This window comes from Podarcis raffonei, chromosome 4, assembly GCF_027172205.1.
Source record: "Podarcis raffonei isolate rPodRaf1 chromosome 4, rPodRaf1.pri, whole genome shotgun sequence".
Classification (NCBI taxonomy): Eukaryota; Metazoa; Chordata; class Lepidosauria; order Squamata; family Lacertidae; genus Podarcis; species Podarcis raffonei.
The window spans coordinates 7211516-7237455 of record NC_070605.1 but is presented as its reverse complement, the minus strand read 5'-3'; the positions used below and the strand labels follow the sequence as shown (position 1 = coordinate 7237455).

Genomic DNA, 25940 nt, shown 5'->3' with positions numbered 1-25940 from the left:
AGCATTCTCTGCCTAATTTAAAGATACTGGAAGAGAAGGTGGGGGCTTCCATGCTGGGGAAGGGGGAGGAGCTCAGTCTGGGCAACTCCATCTTGTGGGGAGGACGGTGAGTAGAGGAGCTCCGTCCAAGTTTGTTGTTTTAGCAATAAATCTGAAATTATTAACAGCCAGAGTCCTCCCACGTTTGTGGGAGAGACCAAGGATTGGCATTGGAGATGGAGGGGATGACATGACTGGGCCAAACAAAATCCATCCCAGAGAAGAGCTAGGCTTATGGAATCTCAGGTAGCAGTAGCAGTGATGAGGATGATACAATGGTACCTCGGTTTACAAACTTAATTTTTTCCAGAACAGGTAGCACTGTAGTAATAATAATAATTTTTTGTAATGGCTTGGCTCTCCCACAGAAGTGAGACACCGGCAGTAATTATCTCAGGTTTATTGCTCAAAAACATAAATCACTCTGGAGCTCTTTCACTCCGTGTCTGACTTCAAGTTTGCAGTTGCCAAGTCTAAACTCCGCCCCTTCCTCTTCTTCCAACAGGGGAAAAAACCCTTTCGCTTCTGCTCTTTCCCCTCCTCTCACTGACCTTTTTGCACCTTCGAGTTTTTGGGCTAGCTATTCCTGGCCTCTCCCCTTCTGTCTCTGAGCTAAGATTGGTATTTTGTGGATCTTTGCTATCTGCTGCCTGCTCTCTGTTCTCTGAAGCTCTGCCACTCGGCTGCCCCTCCTCCCTCTCACATTCCAGCTCACATTCCAGTGTCCTTATTTCTCTTTGCCTGCTTTCATACATTCCAGCCTCTGTCAGCTCCGGAACAAAGCTGACATTTTTATTTCTATCCTGCCCGTCTGGCTGGGTTGCCCCAGCCACTCTGGGCGGCTTCCAACACATATATAAACATGAAACATCAATAATAATATTCTGATCCCATATAAAGAGAACATTAACTTAAAATGAGCAACTTATACTGGTGGCCAAAATTGTGGAAACCTTTTGTGGAAAGTGTATTTCTGAGGTTTGATGGCTCATAACACCACTTTTCTGTGGAGTAATGTCGTTGTTGTTGTTTAATCGCTTAGTCGTGTCCGACTCTTCATGATCCCAGGGATCAGAGCACGCCAGGCACTCCTGTCTACCACTGTCTCCCGCAGTTTGGTAAAAATCATGCTCATAGCTTCGAGAACACTGTCCAACCATCTTGTCCTCTGTCATCCCCTTCTCCTTGTGCCCTCCATCTTTCCCAACATCAGGGTCTTTTCCAGGGAGTCTTCTCTTCTCATGAGGTGGCCAAAGTATTGGAGCCTCAGCTTCAGGGTCTGTCCTTCCAGTGAGCACTCAGGGCTGATTTCCTTAAGATTGGATAGGTTTGATCTTCTTGCAGTCCATGGGACTCTCAAGTGTCTCCTCCAGCACCATAATTCAAAAGCATCCATTCTTCTGCGATCAGCCTTCTTTATGGTCCAGCTTTCACTTCCATACATCACTACTGGGAAAACCGTAGCTTTAACTGTACGGACCTTTGTTGTCAAGGTGATGTCTCTACTTTTTAAGATGCTGTCTAGGTTTGTCATTGCTTTTCTCCCAAGAAGCAGGCATCTTTATATTTCGTGACTGCTATCACCATCTGCAGTGATCATGGAGCCCAAGGAAGTAAAATCTCTCACTGCCTCCATTTCTTCCCCTTCTATTTGCCAGGAGGTGATGGGACCAGTGGCCATGATCTTCGTTTTTTTGATGTTGAGCATCAGACCATATTTTGCGCTCTCCTCTTTCACCCTCAATAAAAGGTTCTTTAATTCCTCCTCACTTTCTGCCATCAAGGTTGTGTCATCTGCATATCTGGGGTTGTTGATATTTCTTCCAGCAATCTTAATTCCGGCTTGGGATTCATTCAGCCCAGCCTTCCGCATGATGAATTCTGCATATAAGTTAAATATGCAGGCAGACAATATACAGCCTTGCCATACTCCTTTCCCAATTTTGAACCAGTCAGTTGTTCCATATCTAGTTCTAACTGTAGCTTCTTGTCCCGCATAGAGATTTCTCAGGAGACAGATGAGGTGATCAGGCACTCCCATTTCTTTAAGAACTTGCCATAGTTTGCTGTGGTCGACACAGTCAAAGGCTTTTGCATAGTCAATGAAGCAGAAGTAGATGTCTTTCTGGAACTCTCTAGTTCCTCCATAATCCAGCGCATGTTTGCAATTTGGTCTTTGGTTCCTCTGCCCCTCCTAAATCCAGCTTGCACTTCTGGGAGTTCTCGGTCCACATACTGCTTAAGCCTGCCTTGTAGGATTTTAAGCATAACCTTGCTAGCGTGTGAAATGAGTGCAATTGTGTGGTAGTTGGAGCATTCTTTGGCACTGCCCTTCTTTGGGATTGGGATGTAGACCGATCTTCTCCAATCCTCTGGCCACTGCTGAGTTTTCCAAATTTGCTGGCATATTGAGTGTAGCATCTTAACAGCATCATCTTTTAAAATGTTAAATAGTTCAGCTGGAATATCATCACTTCCACTGGCCTTGTTATTAGCAGTGCTTTCTAAGGCCCATTTGACTTCACTCTCCAGGATCAAGCCATAAGTCAGAGCCTCCAGCTTAGCTCTTAGTCCAGAGGAATTTGGCCACCCTCCAGGTGCCCGGCTTGATTCCTTATGACCTCCCGTCTGCGACTCCCGGCAAGATCAAAGGAGGTCTCCAATCGGCGATTCTCCTCAACGTGAAGGAGAACACACCACTCCCCCTCACTCCTCTCCCAGGGAGGGGGAGAGAGACAGACAGAAATATATTTACATGTCTTTATTCCTGTCGTTCACCAGTACAGAGAAAACATGTCTGCACACTCTGCTTCCCAGTTGCAGAGAGAGAATAAACTCCACCCATGTACTTCCAGTACAGGGTCATGTGCTGCTCTGAGGTAACATCCGGCTCTCAGAGCACTTTACAAACAGTCCCAGTTTCCCACGGGACAATCCAATATCACCCACATCCTGTTTACCATTCCAGCCACCTGGTGCTTGCTTCTGCATTGCTCCTTTTTCGTAACAGTCTGGCTCAAGGTCAGCAACCACACTACTTGGGGTATACGAGGCATCCATTTCTTTCTGGTATAGTTCCTCTGTGTATTCTTGCCACCTCTTCTTGATGTCTTCTGCTTCTGTTAGGTCCTTTCCACTTTTGTCTTTTATTATGGTAATCTTTGTACGAAATGTTCCTTTCATATCTCCAATTTTCTTGAACAGATCTCTGGTTATTCCCATTCTATTGTTTTCCTCCATTTCTTTGCATTGCTCGTTTAAGAAGGCCTTCTTGTCTCTCCTTGCTATTTTTTGGAAATTTGCATTCAATTTCCTGTATCTTTCACTATCTCCCTCACATTTTGCTTGCCTTCTCTCCCCCGCTATTTGTAAGGCCTCATTGGACAGCCACTTTGCTTTCTTGCATTTCCTTTTCATTGGGATGGTTTTAGTTGCTGCCTCCTGTATAATGTTATGAGCCTCCATCCATAGTTCTTCAGGCACTCTGTCCACCAAATCTAAATCCTTAAACCTGTTCCTCACTTCCACTGTGTATTCATAAGGGATTTGACTTAGATTGTATCTTACCAGCCCAGTGGTTTTTCCTACTTTCTTCAGTTTAAGCTTGAATTTTGCTATAAGAAGCTGATGATCTGAGCCACAGTCAGCTCCAGGCCTTGTTTTTGCTGACTCTCCATCTTTGGCTGCAGAGAATATAATCAATCTGATTTCAATGCTGCCCATCTGGTGATGTCCATGTGTAGAGTCATCTCTTGTGTTGTTGGAAAAGAGTGTTTGTGATGACCAGCTTGTTCTCTTGGCAGAACTCTATTAGCCTTTGCCCTGCTTCGTTTTGAATTCCAAGGCCAAAGTTGCCAGTTGTTCCTTTTATCTCTTGACTCCCTACTTTAGCATTCTAATCCCCTATAATGAGAAGAACATCCTTCTTTGGTGTCACTTCTATAAGGTGTTGTAAGTCTTCATAGAATTGGTCAATTTCAGTTTCTTCAGCACCAGTGGTTGGTGCATAAACTTGGATTACTGTGATGTTAAAAGGTCTGCCAGGATGTCAATATTCTTGCCATCTCATTTTTGACCACATCCAACTTACCCAGGTTCATGGTTCTTACATTCCAGGTTCCTATGCAATATTTTTCTTTACAGCATTGGACTTTCCTTTCGCTTCCAGGCATATCCGCAACTCAGCGTCCTTTCGGCTTTGGCCCAGCCGCTTCATCAGCTCTGAATCTACTTGTACTTGTCCTCCGCTCTTCCTCAGTAGCACGTTGGATGTCTTCCGACCTGAGGGGCTCATCTTCCAGCGTCATAACTTTTATATACCTGTTGTCTTTGTCCATGGAGTTTTCTTGGCAGGGATACTGGAGTGGCTTGCCGGTTCCTGCTCCAGGTGGATCACGTTTGGTCAAAACTCTCCACTATGACCTGTCCGTCATATGCATGGCATATGCATGGCATAGCTCATAGCTTCTCTGAGTTATTCAAGCCCCTTCGCCACGGCAAGGCAGTGATCCATGAAGGGGTTTTAATTAATTAAAATTAATTAATTAATTTAATTAATTTAATTAATTACTTTAATTAATTAATTAGCTTTAATTACAGCCTTACAACGCCTTCCCATGAAGTTTTTAGTTCTGCAGCTGTGAGAATGTGAAACCAAGACTGAATTATTGCCTCTGTTAATTGGGCTTTATTGCTGGGTTGCCTTTGATTAACAAGTTTCTTTAGGCGGCCCCATAGATTTCCGATTGGGTTAAAATCTGAGCAATTCCCAGGACATTCTGGCAGTGGAATAGTATTATCTTGAAAGCACCGTTTGCACACAGCAGCAACATGACATGGAGCTGAATCTTGTTGAAATAGAAAGAAAAATAAATAAATAAATAAATAATATATATATATATATGCTTTAGTATCAGGGAAAAGATCACCTCCGGAAGGCTTCAGTTTGGGCTAAAGTATTTCCTTTATGTATTTGGGGCCATTTAGTCTTTCAAGCTTTGCTTGATAGATAGCAATGGCTTTTTCCTTAGAATTCTAACATTTCGACCAATCCTTGCACTCAACTTCACATTACATTGCACCATGTCATCTTGTATACACCCAGATGATATTCTTCTGTCATGTTTGTGCCATTTCTTTAATTTTATTATGTTTTTCAACCTGACTAAATGAAAGAAGACAGAAAACCAACCAACTTGTTAGCAATCACGTAACACACTGAAAAAAGTCAACCTAAGCAAGTTGTGGTTCCTTTTTCTGTTTTTTTGGCTATAATGTTTGATAGAATACAGATAATTAAACAAACTTTGTTGAATTGCATTCTTGATTAAATTATCTTTCCATTGATATATAATTTTAGAATATTACTCCAAAAGAAGCAGAGTTTTGAGCCATCAAGCCTCTGAAATACATTTTTCTCCAAAAGGCTTCCGCAATTTTGACCACTACTGTATATCAAACAAAGCAACATTCAACAACACATCAGAATCTCATAATAAATATGTTGGTTAATGACAAACAACAGAGGTAATGAACACCCCCCCCCCGAGCTCCCTTCAGTTCTTCTCCATTTGTTCATGAGTGTCTAACCCCTTTTTGTCTGCATTGCAGATTGTGATGAATCGGAAATTGAGAACAAAGGTGACCACGATAAAATCCCCAGAGAGGAGAAGCCACGTAAAAATTTAGAGTGTGGAGAAAACTGCAATCAGAGCTCCCATTCCACTTCCCATCAACAAAATCTGATTGGAAATAAACCATATCGGTGTGTGGAATGTGGAAAGAGTTTCAGGAAGAGCTGCGATCTCACTTGCCATCAAAGAATTCATACAGGGGAGAAACCCTATCAGTGTGTGGAATGTGGAAAGAGCTTCACTGATAGCTCCGCTCTCACCTCCCATCAAAGAATTCATACAGGCGAGAAACCCTATGAGTGTGTGGAATGTGGAAAGAGCTTCAGGAAGAGCTACTCTCTCACTTCCCATCAAAGAATTCATACAGGGGAGAAACCCTATGAGTGTGTGGAATGTGGAAAATGGTTCAGTCAGAGCTCCCATCTCACTTCCCATCAAAGAATTCATACAGGGGAGAAACCCTATCAGTGTGTGGAATGTGGAAAGAGCTTCAGGAAGAGCTGCGATCTCACTTGCCATCAAAGAATTCATACAGGGGAGAAACCCTATCAGTGTGTGGAATGTGGAAAGAGCTTCATGAAGAGCTCCCATCTCACTTCCCATCAAAAAATTCATACAGGTGAGAAACCTTATCAGTGTGTAGAATGTGGAAAGAGCTTCAGTCAGAACTCCGATCTCACTTCCCATAAGCGAATTCATACAGGTGAGAAACCCTATCAGTGTGTGGAATGTGGAAAGAGCTTCAGGAAGAACTACCATCTCACTTCCCATCAAAGAATACATACAGGGGAGAAACCCTATCAGTGTGTGGAATGTGGAAAGAGCTTCAGGAAGAAGTACATGCTCACTTCTCATCAAAGAATTCATACAGGGGAGAAACCCTATCAGTGCATGGATTGCGGAAAGAGCTTTAGTCACAGCAATAGTCTCACTTCTCATCAAAGAATTCATACAGGGGAGAAACCCTATCAGTGCATGGAATGTGGAAAGAGCTTTAGTCAGAGCTCCTCTCTCACTTGTCATCACATAATTCATACACGGGAGAAACCCTATCAGTGTGTAGAATGTGGAAAGAGCTTCACTCATAGCTCCAGTCTCACTTTCCATCAAAGAATTCATACAGGGGAGAAACCCTATCAGTGTGTGGAATGTGGAAAGAGCTTCAGGAAGAACTCCCATCTCACTTCCCATAAAAGAATCCATTCAAAGATTGGAAAAACCATTTTATAGCTTTAGGAGCTAAGAAATCCGCACCTTTATTACCTGGCGTTTGGCTGATTGACATCTAATGCCTTTTGAACATGTGGTGTTTTGTGTTTTTATGTTGTAACCATCCTGAGACCTGTGGGTGTAGGAATAGGTACCAATGTTTAAAGACCTAGGCGTCTCCCCCCCCCCCGTATAAAATATTTAAGGAGGCCTGTGGCGTTTGCTTTCCTAGGTGTATGACATCATACTGGGTCATAAGGAAAGGGTTAACTAAGTGTAAAATGATTAACCAGTAGGAACCCAAGGGGAGGAGTTAGAGTTGTTAAGAAGTGAGTCTGGAGTTAGAGAAGGGAGAGGGAGGATAAGTCTGTGGGTTGGGCTAGTTTGATGCGAGAGAGTGAGAGAATCTGTTAAGAGGAGTCAGTTAAACAGCTGGGATAATCAGTTAGAAGGTATTAGGAAGGTATAGGCCGGTAATGAAACTAAGGTTAAGAAACTGACAAGAAAAATTATCTGAAACCATAAACTTGTTAATGCTTATAAAATAAAGTTGTTTATTTGGTTTAATGTTAACAACTGTCTAGATGTAGTGTGTACCCGAGAGAAACGGGTTGGTGGCAGCGGGGAAGCGATCCAGTGGTGGCACAGGGATCAATAGACCGTCAAACGTCCAGGGACCCTGTGTGAACGCCACGAAAGTGTCGGCAGCTGTGGGATAACATCAATACGCCTGTGAAATCCATTCAGTACCCTGTGGTGGGATATTTAGATTGTTGCGCCTAGTCACCAAAAAAGCGACGGCAGCAGTGAAAAATTACAAATGAACATAAATACTAAGGCAGTTTTAATATTTCTATATGCGGAGAAAGCTTTCGACAACATTTCCTGGAGTTTTATGAAGAAAAATCTTCAGGGGATGGGGGTTGGTCAAGGTTTTGGAAATGGTATAGGTGCAATTTATTCAGAACAAAAGGCTAAACTAATTGTTAACAATGTGGTGACGGAGGAATTTAAGATAGAGAAAGGGACACGACAAGGTTGCCCAATTTCCCCATTGCTCTTTATTTCGGTCCTGGAGGTTCTCCTAAATATGATCAGAAGGGACCAACTGGTCAAAGGTATACAAGTCGGAGCCAAACAGTATAAATTGAAAGCATTTGCAGACGATCTAGTACTGATATTACAGGAGCCAGAATCTAGCACTAAAAGAGTATTGGAATTGATTCAAGAATTTGGTCAGGTTGCAGGATTTAAGTTGAATAAGTTAAAAACTAAGGTTCTAGAGAAAAATCTAACACCGATTGAGAAAGAGAGGTTTCAGACGGATACAGGTTTAACATTGGTCAAGAAAGTAAAATACCTGGGGGTTAATATGACCGCTAAGAACTTGAATTTATTTAAAGATAACTATGAAAAATGTTGGTCAGAAGTGAAAAAGGATTTAGAAATATGGTCAAATTTGAAGCTTTCCTTGCTAGGCCGTATTGCTGCTATAAAAATGAATGTATTGCCAAGAATGTTGTTTTTGTTTCAATCATTGCAAATTTTGGACAAAATGGACTGATTCAAGAATTGGCAGAGAGATATTTCTAGATTTGTCTGGCAGGGCAAGAAGCCCAGAATAAAATTTAAAATACTAACTGATGCAAAAGAAAGAGGTGGATTTGCCCTGCCAGACCTTAAACTTTACTATGAATCAGCTGCATTTTGCTGGCTGAAAGAATGGCTGCTTCTTGAGAACACAGACATTTTGGATTTAGAAGGTTTCAATAATGTATTTGGGTGGCATGCATATTTGTGGTATGACAAGGTCAAAGCACATAAAGCATTTAAAAACCATATTGTCAGGAAAGCATTGTTCAATGTCTGGATAAGATATAAAGACTTACTTGAAAATAAAACCCCAAGGTGGCTATCACTGATGGAAGCGAAGGCTCAGAAAAAGCTCAATATGGAGGCCAAATGGCCGAAATATTGGGAGATTTTGGAACAAGAAGGAGATAAATTGAAATTGCAAAGCTTTGAGAAACTAAAAGACAAAGTGCGAGATTGGCTTCATTATTATCAAATAAAGGAGGCTTACAATCTAGACAAGAAAATTGGCTTCCAGGTGGAAAAATCAAAATTGGAAACAGAACTGTTAGATCCCAATACCAAGATATTATCAAGAATGTATAACTTGCTGCTGAAATGGAATACTCAGGATGAAACGGTGAAATCTGCTATGATAAAATGGGCACAAGATGTCGGACATAACATTTGTTGGCTGACTGAGAACAGTTATGGACCACAGGTATGAAATTTACGGCATGTAATGCCCTAAGAGAGAATATTATGAAAATGATATACAGGTGGTACATGACACCAGTCAAGCTTGCAAAAATCTACCATTTGCCCGACAATAAATGTTGGAAATGTAAAGAAAATGAAGGTACATTCTTTCACCTCTGGTGGACGTGCCCAAAGATTAAGGCTTTCTGGGAGATGATATATAATGAAATGAAAGGGGTATTTAAATATACCTTCCTGAAGAAACCAGAGGCCTTTCTCTTGGGCATGGTCGGCCAATTGGTGTTAAAGAAGGATAGAACTTTTTTTAGGTATGCTACAACAGCAGCAAGAATACTCATTGCAAAGTATTGGAAGACACAAGATCTACCCACCCTGGAAGAATGGCAGATGAAAGTTATGGACGATATGGAACTGGCGGAAATGACTGGCAGAATCCGAGACCAGGGAGAAGAGTTGGTGGAAGAAGATTGGAAGAAATTTAAAGACTATTTACATAAATACTGCAAAATTAATGAATGTTAGAATGATGTTGGCATGAAGTTAAGTGGTTCTAGCAGTAATGTTATAAAGGAGTATGCAAAAATGGATTGTTATCAGGTGAGAATGTAAAGTTATAAATACATTAAGGTAGAGGAATAAGATAAAAATAAGGAGGGAAAGGATTTGCTGAATTAACTAATTGAACTGGAATACAAAAAAGGGAGGTGTGAGGAGGTCAAGGAAATATGTAAATGAAAGATAAGTTAGGAAAAGATTGATTTGTTTTTAACTGTTTTTCATTTTTCTGTACTTTGTATTTTTTCTTTTTCTCTTGTTTTTCTTATTTTGTAACCTTTTTTGTAACCTTTTTTGAAACTTTAATAAATATCTTTAAAAAACATGGGATTTGAGGCGGGATCAGATAGATACGCCTGTGTTGGGGAAAACAATACACTTGGAGGGGGAAGGGTGAATCTTTGAAGTGATTACCTAGCCTGAGTGTGTAGTTGTAAAATACCCAAGGTAAGCCGCAAAGCCAAAATAACAAGGAAAAAGAGAGCTCAAAATCTGTTCTGGCAGAGGGTTTAGGCTCGTGGTCAGAGGAAGTAAGCTTAAAGGGTTAGAGAGAAAACCCATAGCAGAACTTTGGGACCAGAGTCTTGAGAGAAGCCTAGCCAGAGGGAACGGTACTGAGAGGAAAGTTCTCTTATTTTGTTAATTTACTGACAATTCTCGCTCACACATTATGCTGCCCAAAAAGATAAGAAACCCCGTGAGGGAAACAACTTATGAAAGTTCTTAAGGAGAGGAGAATGGAAATCCTCAGAGGGAAGAACAGTGTTTAGAAAATGTAACTAACATTCAACCTGAGGCAGGAGGTCCAAAATTCTCTGAAGACTTTGTAAATTGGAACTTAGAACAAGAATATAAATTGGAATTAGAAAAGATTAGATCTGTACTAGAAATAGAAAGAATTAAAGCTGAAAGTGAGAGCGAAAGAATTAGGGCTGAGCAGGAGAGCGAAAGAATGAGAGCTGAGCAGGAGAGGGAAAGTGAGAGTGAAAGAATGCAATTTCAGCTGGAGATGAGGAAACTGGAATTAGCAGCTATGGAAAATCAAAATAATAGTAATAACACCAGTAGTCAAACTCAAGTGAAGGTAGATTTAAAGCGTTTTCCTGTGTTTAAGGAAAAAGATAGCCCTGAGGCTTTTATTATATCATTTGAAAGAGCTTGTCAAGATTTTCAAGTGAAAGATGAAGATAAGATGAAGATACTTAGAGCCAAAATAAGTGGTGCATTAGCTGAAATCTCTGCCCAAATGACTGAGGACCAATCCAAAAATGTTGATATGTTTAAGCAACTAATATACACCAGGTTTGGGATTATCCCAGAACAACTGAGAAAGAAATTTAGAAGTGTGACTGAAGTGAGGGAGGAAACATACGCTCAGCTTGGGGCTAAAATCTCAAACTACCTCACAAAATGGTTAGAACAGGAGAGGGCAGACTCCGTTCCAAAAATCAGAGAAGTGTTTGCTCTGGAACAATTTTATGAAATGATAAACGGCCAATTAAAATATCTTATAAAGGAAAGGCACCCTTGATCGCTTCAAGAAGCCGCTAACTTAGCTGACCAAATAAATGAAATAAGGGACCATAGGTTTGATGAACCAAGTTTTGGCGGGAAAGTGTGGGGGACTGCCAGAAATAGATTCCAACAGGCAAAGGGAAACCCATCTTCAGAGACAGACAAGGGAAATAGGCCATTGTCAAAAGGGCAAAATGACAAGGCCCAAGCAAACACCAGTCTCACTGAGGAGAAAGGGTGGAAAACAAATTATACAAATCCCAAAGAACTGAAATGCTGGGGATGTGGAAAATTTGGCCACAAAAATTTTAATTGTAGAGCTGGAGGGGGAAAGTCTGTCAATATTAGCCCTCCAAAAAAAAAAACATTGTATCAAAGCAGCTGAGGAGAGCCAAGCTAGTCAGGATAGGCCGAAGCCTGCTGAAGTGGTGGAGGCTAAAGTGGCACATTGCTATGCCATTAAACAAGACAATCTTCTTTTGAAAAACGCTGGGGAAATTATTTGGATTGAAGGGAAGAGATTTCTAGGGTTAAAAGATACAGGCTCGCAAGTCACTATTGTCCACCCAGAGATAATCTGTCCCACCAAAATAATTCCAGGGAAAGTTATGCGATTAAAAGGAATTTCAAAGCAGCCTGAGGTATTACCTGTTGCAGAGATCCATGTTAAGTTCCAAGATTGGTCAGGACAGTGGCAGGTTGCCATTTCTGAGGAGATTCCCACTGCTGTGCTGATCGGATGGGATCTCTTAGAGCATGAACAGAGTTCTTTTGTAGTTACTCACTCCAAGGGGGGGTCAACAGTCACCCGATGCTGAGGGGAATGCTACTGTTGCCAAAGGAGACAGAGCTGAGGAACAGATCTCTGAGGGGAGAAATGAAGCCCTGCTGGTTCCTTTTACAAAAAACCAAAAACCTAGTTTTGCCCAAGAACAGAAAGAAGATGCTGATTTAATTAATTGTTTTGAGGCAGCCCAAACAAAGCAGAAAACCTGGTACGACAAAAAGGCCAGAGTAAGAACTTTTGAACCCAATAGTGAAGTGTTGCTACTGAGACCAACCAAAGGAAATAAAATGCAACTAGCAAGGAAGGAACCATACAAAATCGTGTCCAAAATGAGTGATGTAAATTACGTAATCCAACAAGGGGAAGAAGGGCATCAGGTGGTTCGTGTGAACATGTTAAAGCCTTATCTTAGACCAGAAGGCTGGACAATGTATGCAATACGTGAAGATCCAGACGAAGCCGATAGAACATGCTGGGAAGGGAGAGGGGAGCAATTGTGCAATCTACAAGAAATTAAGATAGCTCCTACATTAACCCTTAATCAGCAGGTGGAGGTTAAACAGATCCTACAAGATTATAAGGAAATTTTCAGTAATACTCCAGGTAGAGCTAAGGGAGTTGTACATCATATCGACACCGGGGATGCCGAGCCCATTGCTGTAACCCCCTATAGAATAACTAAGGGAGTTGTACATCATATCGACACCGGGTATGCCGAGCCCATTGCTGTAACCCCCTATAGGATAACAGGAGAATATGTGGGGAAAGTTAGCAATGAGGTAAGGGAGATCTTGAAGGCAGGGATCATAACCCCTTCGGAAAGCCCCTGGGTAGCATCCAAAGTGTTGTTAGACAAACCTGAGGGATCTATCAGATTTTGCCTGGATTATAGGAAGCTGAACCATGTCACTAAAGCAGATGCATATCCAATGCCACATTTAGATAACCTGATCGAAGCTATAGGCCAGGGTCATTACATCACCTGCCTAGACTTAACAAAGGGATACTATCAAGTAAAAATGGACCCTAGGAACCAGGAGAAAACTGTGTTTAGAAGTCGCATAGGGCTGTTTGAGTTTAAAGAATGCGCCAGCCACTTTTCAGCGACTGGTGGACAAAATCCTGAACGGATTATGAGGGTTCACAGTTGCTTATTTAGACAATATTGCTGTGTACAGTCCAACTTGGGATAAACACAAAGAGCACTTAGGGATAGTGCTACAGCGAATTAAAGAGGCGGGCTTAACCATCAAAGCTAGCAAATGCCAGATAGGGGGCTCGATTATTCAATACCTGGGACACATGTTGGGAGGAGGAGTGATGAAACCTTTAGAGACAAAGGTAGAAGCCATTTCAAAATGGCCTACCCCTACCTCCAAGAAGAAAGAGCTTTCCTAGGACTAGCCGGTTATTATCGAATATTTATTCCAAAATTTAGTGAGTTAGCAGCGCCTTTATCTGACCTAACTCGGAAGAAGGAGCCAGATATGGTTAAATGGACAGCAGCGTGTCAGCAGGCCTTTGATGCCTTAAAAAGCGCCTTGACGTCAGGACCAGTCCTTGTTGCTCCTAATTATGATCGTGAGTTCACCGTCTTCACCGATGCCTCCAATGCCAGGATCGGGGCCGTACTGTGTCAACAGGGAGAGAAGGACGACCTGCATCCGATCACCTTCGTAAGCAAGAAATTACTTCCGAAGGAAAGACATTTTCGACCATCGAGAAGGAATGCCTTGCCATCGTGTGGGCATTATAGAAACATCTGGGGCCGAACAGCAAGGGTGAATGGTCAGTACATAAGATAAGGGCCGAACTTTTATCTTATGTACTGACCATTCACCCTTGCTGTGGTTGAGAACAATGAAAAACAGTAAGTTGATGAGGTGGGCCCTATCGCTGCAAGACTTTAATTTTACAATTAAAAATGTGAAAGGGTCCCTGAACACCATTGCAGATGCCTTATCAAAAAGACCTGCGGTTGAAAGTTAACCAGTGCACAGTTATAATTTTTCTGTAGTTAACTGAATACCTAAGATATATCAGGTTTTATGTATAAGTGTATATTTTGCCAGAACAAAGTAATTGATGTACCAATGTTATGTGGGATGTGAAGGGTGTAATAACAGATTAGTAAATGTTTATTTGCATTAGATATGTAATGCTGTGGAAACAGTATAGGTGCAATATATTCTGAACAAAAGGCCAAACTAATTGTTAATAATGTGGTGACGGAGGAATTTAAGATAGAGAAAGGGACACGACAAGGTTGCCCAATTTCCCCATTGCTTTTTATATAGGTCCTGGAGGTCCTCTTAAATATGATTAGAAGGGACCAATTGGTTAAGGGTATACAAGTCGGAGCCAAATAGTACAAATTGAAAGCATTTGCAGATGATCTCGTATTGACATTACAGGAGCCAGAATCTAGCACCAAAAGAGTATTGGAACTGATTCAAGAATTTGGTCAGGTTGCAGGATTTAAGTTGAATAAGCTAAAAACTAAGGTTTTAGAGAAAAATCTAACAGTGATTGAGAGAGAGAGGTTTCAGAAGGAGACAAGTTTAACATTGGTCAAGAAAGTGAAATACCTGGGGGTTAATATGACAGCTAAGAATGTGAATTTATTCAAAGATAACTATGAAAAATGTTGGATGGAAGTCAAAAAAGATTTAGAAATATGGTCAAATTTGAAGCTTTCATTGCTAGGCCGTATTGCCGCGATAAAAATGTATCGCCAAGAATGTTGTTTTTGTTTCAAACACTGCAAATTTTGGACAAAATGGACTGTTTCAAGAAGTGGCAGAGAGATATTTCTAGATTTGTCTGACAGGGCAAGAAGCCCAGAATAAAATTTAAAATACTAACTGATGCAAAAGAAAGAGGTGGATTTGCCCTGCCAGACCTTAAACTTTACTATGAATCAGCTGCATTTTGCTGGCTGAAAGAATGGCTGCTTCTTGAGAACACAGACATTTTGGACTTAGAAGGTTTCAATAATGTATTTGGGTGGCATGCATATTTGTGGTATGATAAGGTCAAAGCACAAAAGCGTTTAAAAACCATATTGTCAGGAAAGCATTCTTTAATGTCTGGATAAGATATAAAGACCTACTTGAAAATATAACCCCAATGTGGTTGTCACCGATGGAAGCGAAGGCTCAGAAAAAGCTCAATATGGAGGCCAAATGGCCGAAATATTGGGAAATTTTGGAACAAGAAGGAGATAAATTGAAATTGCAGAGCTTTGAGAAACTAAAAGACAAAGTGCGAGATTGGCTTCATTATTATCAAATAATAGAGGCATACAATTTGGACAAGAAAATTGGCTTCCAGGTGGAAAAATCAAAATTGGAAACAGAACTGTTAGACCCCAAAACTAAGATTTTATCAAGAATGTATAACTTGCTGCTGAAATGGAACACTCAGGATGAAACGGTGAAATCTGCTATGATTAAATGGGCACAAGATGTTGGACATAACATTATGTTGGCTGACTGGGAACAGTTATGGAGCACAGGTATGAAATTTACGGCATGTAATGCCTTAAGATAGAATATTATGAAAATGATATACAGGTGGTACATGACACCAGTCAAGCTTGCAAAAATATATCATTTGCCCGAAAATAAATGCTGGAAATGTAAAGAAACTGAAGGTACATTCTTTCACCTTTGGTGGATGTGCCCAAGGATTAAGGCTTTCTGGGAGATGATCTATAATGAAATGAAAAAGGTATTTAAATATACCTTCCTGAAGAAACCAGAGGCCTTTCTCCTGGGCATGGTCGGCCAATTGGTGTTAAAGAAGGATAGAACTTTTTTTATGTATGCCACAACAGCAGCAAGAATACTTATCGCAAAGTATTGGAAGACACAAGATCTACCCACCCGGGAAGAATGGCAGATGAAGGTGATGGAGTACATGGAACTGGCGGAAATGACTGGCAGAATCCGAGACCAGGGAGAAGAGTCGGTAGAAGAAGATTGGAAGAAATTTAAAGACTATCTACAGAAATACTGTAAAATTAAGGAATGTTAGAAGGATGCTTGAATGAAGTTATGTGGTTTTAGCAGTAATGTTACAAAGGGGTATGTAAAAATGGATTGTTAACAGGTGAGAATGTAAAGTTAAAATATATTAAGATAAATTATTAAGATAAAAGCAAAAATGGAAAGGATTTGCTGAAATAACTAATTGAACTAGAATACAAAGAAGGGAGGTGTGAGGAGGTCAGGGAAACAAGTAAATGAAAGACAAGACATGGAAAGACCGGCTTGTTTTTAATTGTTTTTATTTTTCTGTATTTTGTATTTTTTGTTTCTTTTTCTTTCTTTTTTCATTTTTGTAACTTTTTTGAAACTTTAATAAATATTATTATTATTTTTTTTTAAAAAAGATATGTAATGCTGATTGATCAGGAGAATAACTACCGTAATTTTCGCTCCATAACACACACTTTTTTGCTCCTAGAAAGTAAGGGGAAATGCCTGTGTGTGTTACGGAGCGAATGCACTGGACTGGAGCCCTGGCTGCCGTCAGTCAAGCAAAGCGTCTGTCCCGCTTTGTGCGGCTCTCGCTTTGCTTGCTTTAAAGCAACCTACGGAGGAGCCGGGGAGGAGGGAGTGAAGGAGAGCCATGGCAGCAAAGCGGGAAGCAGCCGCTTACACGGGAGGAGGGACAGACGGGAGCCATAGCGAGCCGGAAGGAGGCAGGCGGTTAAACGCCAGCAGGCGCTTTTAAAAGCGTTGCGTAGTCAGCAACAGCTGCTGCAGCCTCAGCTAGCAAAGGTCTCTCTCTAAACGGAGCAACGTTTGCTCTAAACGGAGCAATGAGGCTGCAGAGGGACGGCAGGGCACAGGAGGGGTTGGATTGGGAAGGGAAAAGATTAAGCAACCAGCAGCAAAAAAAAACCCAACCTCGAGCTCTGAGCCACGCAGTGAAAACCAGGAAGTAAAAAAGAAGGCTGGGGAAGGCAAGGGATGAGGGAGAGGGGAAAACTATGCAAATCCCCCCCCCCTCAGCTGATCCGCTGGGGACGGGAGCTGGAGTGTGCTTTTTTACTTCTGCAGCTTGTTTTCAGGCAGGATAGATTTGAGCATTGTCTGGGTCCTAGTTCCCCTACCGCTTTTTTGTGCTCCATTCTATTGCTGCTGGTGGCTGCTTATCTCTCAAACTGAACCTGATACCAGTAGCCACGTGTACAAACAAAGTAGAAGGCTGCAAGGAGGAGCGCTTTTACACAGCTAATGGCGAATCCCCTGCAATCCAAGTCCTCCTCACTTGCTCAAATCTATTCTGCCTCAAAACAAGGAGCGGAAGGAAGAGGCGGCAAACTGTTAAATGGAAAAAACCCCAGGCACAGGGCAGATACCTTAAGTATACCTTTAAAGCAACAGTGCTCTTTCCCTCCCTCCTCCCCGCTCAGCTCGCCGAAAGGATCCTTCTCCACCCACCCCACGCGTGTTCCTTGTCCCTTGAGTGCTTTTCATTCCCTCCCCACTTAAAACGTGGTTACAAAGCACGATCCACATGGATCCTCAGGATTTTTGCACTGGGTCACCCCAAATTCACCATCAGATCACATGTCTGTGGCCACAGCATGAACCACAAAAATCATACATCCACTGTTTCGTTTAGAATATTTTTTTCTTCTTTTCCTCCTCTAAAAACTACGTGCGTCTTATGGTCAGGTGCGTGTTATAGGGCAAAAAATACGGTAGGTTAAGTTATCCCTCCTGAGTCAATCTTCTTAAGGGGGGAGGTATGTGGCGTTAGCCCTCCTAGGTGTGTGACATCATACTGGGTCATAAGTGTTGTGACGTGGGGTTTGTGATTTCAGCTCTCTTGACATAATATGCTGGAGACAGTTCTGTAGTAACACTTCTTTATTTAAGCAAACAAGACTGGGAACTGAGGAGGGGAGAGCTACATTTATAGGGACAGGGAACTAGCTAGAAAGGATACATTTTGGAGGGAACAATATCAGGCAATCACAGTCCTGCCTTTTGGAGGAAACCAATAAGACAGAGGATCCAAATACAGCAGCTTAAATGAACCAATAGTAGCTGTACCCTCTGGAACCAAAAGGCAGTTACTTTACCCTAATGCAAATACAGACAATAATAATACAGATATAAAATCCTTTGACTCAATACACAACACCCCTCCCCCCCTAGTGAGCACCGCAGACGTAATCTCTCAGGTACTGTGGGGTCCTACAACTTCTGCTTGATCTCCTGACAACAGGTGTTGCCGGTTCTGGATTGGATGTTACCTGTGGTAGGGGGGGTGCTATAGGGGTTTCGTCAGGAACAGATGGAGTCCCAGACATGGCAGGGTCCCCTACCTGTACCTCGTCATCCTGAGGACTAGCAGACCCTGGTTCATTTGCTGAAGCCCCTGGTGACTGCACCTCTGGGCCATTTTCACTCTGGTCTTGCAGCTCTGCGTCGTTAGCCAGGGATGAATTATCTGACCCCTCCCTGCTGAGCACCCGGCGCCTCAGCTGATCTATATGTCTCTTCCAAACTTGCCCATTTTCCAAGGTCACATAATAGGACACAGATCCACTAGTCCGGGTGACCACACCAGCCACCCACCGCGGACCTCGTGAATAGTTCCTCACCCAGACCAGATCTTCAGGGGCGAGATGCCTTGTTGTGTCAGTCTCAGCCTGGGGGGTTGCTCTTGAATTACGGTTTGGCATTTTATCGGGGTGGACATAATCCAGCACCGTTACCAGTCTTCTACCCAAGAGCAGCTCAGCTGGCGACTTGCCCGTCGCAGTACACGGCGTCGCATGCTGCAAAAATAACATTCGCGCGATGCGAGCTGACCAGTTACCCTCCATTAAGCACGCAATGGATTCTTTGGCTGTTCTTACCATGCGCTCAGCCTGCCCATTGGAGGATGGGTGAAAGGGCGCGGATGTGACCCCTCTTATGAAGTTATCAGCCAAGAATGCCCTGAATTCTTGGGATACAAAAGCTGCCCCATTATCTGATACAATGGTCTCCGGTAACCCGTGGGTTGCAAACAGCTGCCTCAACACCTTGATTACGGCAGCTGATGCCATGCTAGGGACCATCGCCACTTCTAACCATTTGGAATATGCATTGACGATAACCAAAAAGACCTTCCCCTGGAATGGCCCAGCAAAATCTAAGTGCAGCCGGCTCCAGGGAGATCTGGACTGCTCCCACCAGTGAACTGGTGCTCTGGCCACCTCTGGCCGCACCTCTTGGCATGCCTTGCATGTTCGTACCCATTGTTCTATGTTCTGGTCCATTCCAGGCCACCACACATAGCATCGGGCTAGCGACTTCATCCTGACCATTCCCGGGTGTCCCATGTGAAGCGTCTCAAGAACCCTGTTTCTCAGTGGTGCTGGGATGATCACCCTATCTCCCCACAGGAGACAACCCTTATGCATGGACAACTCGTGCTGCCTTGTCGCATAAGGCCTGAATTTGTCTTCATGCGGACCACCTGGCCACCCCCTCCCCACCCAAGTGAGCACACGGGAGAGAACAGCATCTTTCCTCGTTTTCTCAGCTATATCAGTAGCCGTTACAGGAGCCCCCGGAAGTGTTTCCAGCATCATTATGTGCTCCGCTGAAGCAGGATCCACATTGCTCCCGCCAGGAAGAGGCAATCGACTCAGCGCATCAGCGTGGCACAACCGTTTCCCCGGCACATGGGTCAAGGTGTACTGGAACCCGTTCAGGAATATAGACCAACGCAACATTCTGGGGGAGAGAATTTGTGGTGTTTGTTTGTTCGGGTTGAACAACCCTAACAGTGGTTTGTGGTCCGTTTCAATGGAGAAATGGCGACCATACACATAATCATGGAACTTTTTGATTCCTGCCACAATTGCAAGCGCCTCTTTGTCAATTTGAGCATAGTTGCGCTCCGTGGGCGACAACGTACGGGAATAGAAAGAGATGGGCTTTTCCGACCCATCTGGTTCCCTATGACTCAGCACCGCCCCCAGGCCGTATTGAGAGGCATCACATGCCAGGACCAGCGGCTTCGACTCATCATAATGAGCAAGGACGCTCCTGCTACTCAGCATTCCTCGCAAGGAGTCAAAAGCCTTCTGCTGCCCCTGCCCCCATCGCCACACATTCTTTTTCTGCAACAGTCGATGTAATGGTTCAGCTACCGAAGCTTTCTGGGGTAAGAACGAATGATAAAAGTTAATAAGTCCCAGGAATGACTGCAACTGCGTCTTGTTCTGTGGTCGTGGTGCCTCGATGATGGCCTTAATCTTAGCATCTGTGGGGTGGATGCCTGATGCATCAATTTTAAACCCCAAGAAATCCACAGTTGGCACCCCAAAACTGCATTTTTCCTTTTTCAGTTGCAACCCCACCTCCTTGAACTTGAGCAACACTGCACGGACACACGCAACCAGTTCCTGTGGGTCTTTTCCAGCAATCAAAACGTCATCAAAAAATGGCAAGACCCCCGGCAGACCTCTTAACAGGCGTTCCATGAGCCCTTGAAAAATCCCTGGGGCCACACAAACTCCAAATTGTAATCTGTTAACTCTGAACGCCCCTTTATGTGTGACAATAGTCTGTGCTTCCGCTGATTGTGGGGTTACTGGCAGCTGTTGGTAAGCTTGTGCCAGGTCAATTTTGGCGAACACCTTGCCCCCAGCCAGTTTAGCCAACAGATGTGATACGACTGGAATGGGGTATGAGTTTCCCCTGAGTGCCTTATTGATAGTACATTTGTAATCTGCACAGATCCTGACTTCCCCATTTGCTTTAAGGGGCGTGACGATTGGAGTCTCCCACTGAGCAGAGTCCACGGGTGAGAGAACTCCCTGCTTGACCAATTTATCCAGCTCTGCTTCGATCTTGGGTTGCAGTGCAAATGGCACTCGCCTTGGTTTGAGTCGGATTGGGGCCACCCCAGGGTCCAATTCGAAGTCAACTGGGGGCCCTTTATAACGACCCAGTTTTCCATTGAAGAGACCAGCAAATTCTTTGCATAATGCCTCGCTCATCTCAGGGCAGGTTTGGATTGAATTAAGCCCTGATATACTCAGTCCCAGGGCGGGGAACCAGTCAGTGCCCAGGAGACTGGGGCGACTGCCCTTCGCAATCACCAGTTTGAGTACCGCCTGTTTGTCCCGGAACTGTACCCTCACGGCACACATTCCCATGACATGGATGCGGCCCGCTGAGTATGACTGCAAGTTTGCCGGGAAGGGCTCCAGAGGGGGCAACTTACCCCTGGGGAAGAATGCCCTCGCGGTCTGGTCCGACACGATAGTGAATCCAGATCCGGAGTCCACCTCCATGTCACACAGCTGACCCTCAATCTTCACCTTGACGTGTGCCTTGCCTTGCGCTAGAAACTGCACGACCCTCCCGTTGATCTCCGTTATGTAGTGGCAGTCCTTTAGAACATGGTTTGCCGTGGACGGTCTGCGATGCTCCAGTCTAGTTGCTCCTGTCGCTCCCAACGCCGCCGATCTACAGACCCTGGCGATGTGACCTGTCTTCCCGCACGTCCGGCACATAGCATCCCGGAAACAACAACTCTTCCGCTCATGGTTTCCGCCACAACCAGGGCACCTGCCTCGGTGATCTTTGTGCACTGTGCAGGCCTGACGCACTGACTCGACCCCACAGACTGGGCTTTGGCTCGGAGTAGCCTCTAGCTCGTCCATGGCATGCGCAACTTCAATCTGTGGCTTAGGGGCCTTGCGACTGGCATCAAGCTCCTCTCTTTCATAATTCTCCGTGGCGGTGGCCTCCTTCAAGGCTGAAGCAAGGGTAACCTCTTCTTTAGCCACGATGCGTCTTCTGGCTTTCTTGCTGCTCAGACCACCGATAAACTGATCCAGGAGAGTCTCTTCCAGATCTTGGAAGTCGCAGTGCTGAGCGAGCTTCCGCAGTTCAGCTAGGAATGCAGATACAGACTCCCCAGCACGCTGCTGCCTCTTATGAAACTCCAACCGCAGGGCCATCTTGGTCTCAGTAGGCGCCAAATGGCTTGTCAGGCAGGCAAGGATATCTTTGAGAGGTGTCTCACTTAGCTTCGCTGGAGCAAGCAATGCCTTGGCCAGCTTGAAGGTCTCAGGCCCACAGTAGCTCAGGAATGTGGCCCTTCTTTTGCTGGCATCGGTGATCCCTTGAGCCACTGCGAAGAACTCAAAGTGTTTGACGTAGTCTTCCCACGGGTGGGGCTCTGATGCCTGGAAGGGCTCCAATACCCTTGGACTCTCCATTGTCCTGTGGGCAGGGTCGTCTTCTCAGCCAGTCAGTGAGTCTTGTTCTTAGCTACAATCCGGACTCTGAGGCAGGGCTGCGTTTAACCGCTCCTCAGCATTCCGGATCCCACCTTCGTCGCCAGTTGTTGTGACGTGGGGTTTGTGATTTCAGCTCTCTTGACATAATATGCTGGAGACAGTTCTGTAGTAACACTTCTTTATTTAAGCAAACAAGACTGGGAACTGAGGAGGGGAGAGCTACATTTATAGGGACAGGGAACTAGCTAGAAAGGATACATTTTGGAGGGAACAATATCAGGCAATCACAGTCCTGCCTTTTGGAGGAAACCAATAAGACAGAGGATCCAAATACAGCAGCTTAAATGAACCAATAGTAGCTGTACCCTCTGGAACCAAAAGGCAGTTACTTTACCCTAATGCAAATACAGACAATAATAATACAGATATAAAATCCTTTGACTCAATACACAACAATAAGGAAAGGGTTAACTAAGTGTAAAATGATTACAAGGCTACCCCCCAGGTTGGTTTGTTATTTTCAAACGCAACCTTTTATTATTCCGCAACTTACCACACAATTTCTCTTTCAATTTGCCCTCTTAAAAAATAAAATAAATAAACACACAAAGGAGGAAAACAAAATACAAGAAAATACAAATGTGGACCGGTCCGATCCTTACGGGCCAAACTTGTGTCCCCAGCAGCTCCCGGACTACAATTCCCATCATCCCTCCCCATTGGTCCTGCTAGTTAGGGATGATGGGAGTTGTAATCCAAAACCAGCTGGAGACCCAATTTGCTTTAAAGGGAAAGTAGGCTGGCCCTGTGACACCCTCTGCTGGCCAAAAGCACTGCCCCAGAATCTGAACCACCCCCAGTACTGCTAATTGAAATTTAGAGAGCTCAAAACTGAAGTTTGATCGGCACTTCTACCTCTAGGGAGCTTCTAGGTGCTTTCTGCGCCACCTAGGGTACCCACAGAATTGTGGCTTCTACTGGCAACACACAGAGGAGAACAAATGAAAGACAAACACAAGGGGCAGGAAAAAACCTGGAAAGGGCCATACCAAATGGACATCCGGTGTGAAGAGGTCACTTTTCCCACTGCTGAACAATGCCACAGGTAGAGGAGATGAAATGCTAGAAGTGTCTCTGGGGCAAGGGGAGCTGCTGGGAAAGTGAACTACGGGCTCAAAGTATTACTTTTTTAAAAGGCAGCTGCCTGGCAGCTCTGCATCACCTGGAGCAAGAGGTCTTGTTCTGGCTCCAGCAAAGGTCAGACTGTCAGTTCTTCTCAACTTCTCAAAATTAAGGGGAAATGTGTGTGCGTCCTATGGAGCGAATGCAGGCTCCCTGGCTTCAGCGATAGCAACCCGAAGCCTCAGAAGCTTGCGCTCCGGAGGCTTCACGTTGCTTTCGCTGAAGCCAGGAGAGTCTGGTATTTGAGGCTGGCGGTGGGGGAAAGCAGCGCCAACACTGGTGGCGTTTACCTAATAATAATAATAATAATAATTTATTATTTGTACCCCGTCCATCTGGCTGGCTTTCCCCAGCCACTCTGGGCGGCTTCCACAGCGACCAAAAATGGACTAAAATATCACACATTAAAAACTTCCCTGAATACGGATGCCTTAAGATGTCTTCTGAATGTCAGGTAGTTGTTTATCGCTTTGACATCTGATGGGAGGGTGTTCCACAGGGCGGGCGCCACCACCGAGAAGGCCCTCTGCCTGGTTCCCTGTAGCTTTGCTTCTCGCAATGAGGGAACCGCCAGAAGGCCCTCAGAACTGGACCTCCGTGTCCAGGCAGAATGATGGGGGTGGAGACACTCCTTCACGTATACTGGGCTGAGGCCATTTAGGGCTTTAAAGGTCAGCACCTTTGAATTGTGCTTGGAAACATACTGGGAGCCAATGTAGGTCGTTCAAGACACGGGGACTGACTGAGCGGATGGCGAGATGCTTTCAGCCTAAGACACTTGCCAGGTTCTAAAATGGCCGTGCAGGTTAGATTCACGACCCTGGCAGGCTGGATTCATCCCGCGGAACATAGTTTGAGGACCCCTGGCCTACAATGACTGGCAGCTGCTCCCCAGTTTCAGGCAGGGATTTCGTCCAGCCCTTGCAGGAGATGTCAGGGGTTGACGCTGGGACATTCTGCATGCCAAGCAGATGCTCTAGGGCTCCCCATGTTTCCCTAGCCTTTCAACGTTATGCTATTAGCAACCCTGGAGATTCCACCTGCCTCTTTCGAAAGGAGAACACTCTCCTGATCAAATAATAATAATAATAATTTAATAATCAATTTAATAAATAATAATAATAATAATAATAATAATAGTAATAGTAATATATTTATACCCTGCCCACCTGGCTGGGTTCCCAAGCCACTCTGGGCGGCTTCCAACAAAATATTAAAATACAATAGTCCATCAAATATTAAAAGCTTCCCTAAACATAATAACAACAACCATCCATTTTCAGTCCTTTGAATTAGCAATTAAGCATTTCTGGAAAGGGAAATAGCATACTTTTGTATATTAGCATAAAAAGCGTGCATAAGAAATTCTCATAAATTTCTAGCATAAATTCTCATTTATGATGAGATTGGGATTTATTTATTTTGAACTTCGCTGGGTTCCTCCTTGGCAGCCAGTGCAATTGTTTCAGCAGGGCTAGAACTCAGGACCCGCTGCCTTGAGGGACATCTAAGAGTCGTTTGGCAGGGGAAGGGTCTCCCTTGGGAGGTGGTGGACTCTCCTTCCTTGGAGGTTTCTAAGCAGGGATCGGAGGGCCATCTGCCATGGATGCTTTAGGGAGATTCCTGCATTGCTGGGGGTTGGACTAGATGACCCTGGGATCCCCTCCTATCTCTCCACTCCGGAATTCTAGGAGGAGCTTCCTTGCCTCCTGCAAAGCCCTTTTCCCTGCAAGTTCTTCCTCTGGTTTCTGGCCAAGGGAGGGAGATGCTCAGAGTCCAGCCAAGAGCCTCACCCCCAAAAGGATATCTGGGCATTGGCGTAGCCAGGGGGGCAGTTGCCCCCCAAAATCCATTAAAAATAATAAGAATCTCAGGTTCTGCGGAGCGAGAGAGGGCTGAGCTGGAGGGACTCGGCTTGGCAAGGGTTAAAGGGAAGTGAGCTGCCTTCCTAGAGAGGCCAGGAAGCAAGAGGGGGCCAGGTCCTCCATAGCCAAGGCCCCTCCCTCCCCAGGCCTTTCCTTGCTTTGGTGTCTCTCCTGCAAGGGCTGCCTCGCTGTCCCCTCCTGGGATCTGGTGAGTCTCCTCTCTCTCCCCCCAGAGGGTGCAGTGGGGAGACGGGGGGGGGGGGTCCCAGGGCTGCAGCAGGAGAGGGTGCCTGGGGGGCCTGATCAGGGAGGGGCCAGGTCTGCCACGCTCTCCTTCCTGGAGATCAGAGGATCCCAAACTCATTTGGCCCTCCGCCCCCCCTTTCGGAAAAAAATCTCCCTTCTTTAAACAAAGGAGTCCCTGGGACTTTAACTCTGTGTGACATTGCTCAGCCTCATTGCACAACAGAGGAAACATGTGCAAATGGTTTTCCAAAGCTGGACGAGGAGGTGAACTAGCCCCCCCCCCAAGAAAACCTCACGTGGAGGGAGGAAGGAAAGGTGGGAGAGAAAGGCCAGGAACAAAGAGAGGG

At 44.4% G+C, this 25940-nt stretch overlaps 1 protein-coding gene and 1 long non-coding RNA gene across 11 annotated transcripts in view; one reads left to right on the top strand and one right to left on the bottom strand.

The window, feature by feature from the left end:
• LOC128412207 (zinc finger protein 420-like) overlaps positions 1-25940 on the top strand; it is a 378482-nt gene that overhangs the window by 125106 nt on the left and 227436 nt on the right. Inside the window, exon 1 of one of the 10 annotated variants that reach the window (XM_053385062.1) lies at positions 25478-25555. The exons of the other annotated variants lie outside the window; for them this stretch is intronic. The gene's annotated coding sequence lies outside the window, so the exon portion shown is untranslated. Of the gene's footprint in view, positions 1-25477; positions 25556-25940 lie in introns of those variants that run through there. 10 annotated transcript variants of the gene reach the window in all.
• On the bottom strand, positions 8099-8886 carry LOC128412244 (uncharacterized). The gene is made up of 2 exons (XR_008330043.1): positions 8689-8886; positions 8099-8581 (listed from the first exon to the last, which is right to left on the bottom strand). It is a non-coding gene; the product is annotated as an uncharacterized LOC128412244 (long non-coding RNA).